This window comes from Penaeus monodon, chromosome 33 (assembly GCF_015228065.2).
Source record: "Penaeus monodon isolate SGIC_2016 chromosome 33, NSTDA_Pmon_1, whole genome shotgun sequence".
NCBI lineage: Eukaryota > Metazoa > Arthropoda > Malacostraca > Decapoda > Penaeidae > Penaeus > Penaeus monodon.
Window position 1 is genome coordinate 34387850 of NC_051418.1, and position 375 is coordinate 34388224.

The following is a 375-nucleotide window of genomic DNA, read 5'->3' on the forward strand; positions in this document are numbered from 1 at the left end:
CTCTCCTCCTCCCGCCCTTCCCCTTCCTCCCCCGCACGGAGCACAAGAGGAGAACAAATAACACAGGCGGACCGCGGAGGACCAGGGAACCCCAGGCTTTCCGAGCTAGTGTGCCGCCGCGTCCGCCCTGCCTGTTATCAGGACGAAAACAGACATACCAAAGATTGCACTTCTTACGGAGTGCCGTGAAATATATAGCACCGTTTTAAGATATTGCTCTTGACAAGAGAATAAATATTGTATTATGTTTCATCAGCCTTTCAATTTTCTTAAGTGGGTGGCGGAGATCCGCGAGTGAGATCGAGTGACTGCAATGTGTCCGCAAAGGAATTCTGTGATCAGCGAATGCCCTCTCGTATGACACGGTAATGAGTG

The 375-nt window shown here is 50.9% G+C and overlaps 1 protein-coding gene across 1 annotated transcript in view; it reads left to right on the forward strand.

Moving 5' to 3' along the window:
- LOC119594425 (homeobox protein XHOX-7.1'-like) overlaps nucleotides 1-252 on the forward strand; it is a gene marked incomplete in the record, with an annotated part of 3420 nt that extends 3168 nt beyond the window's left edge. The window contains 1 exon segment of the mRNA XM_037943486.1: nucleotides 1-252.
- Between the last annotated feature and the right edge of the window lie 123 nt (nucleotides 253-375).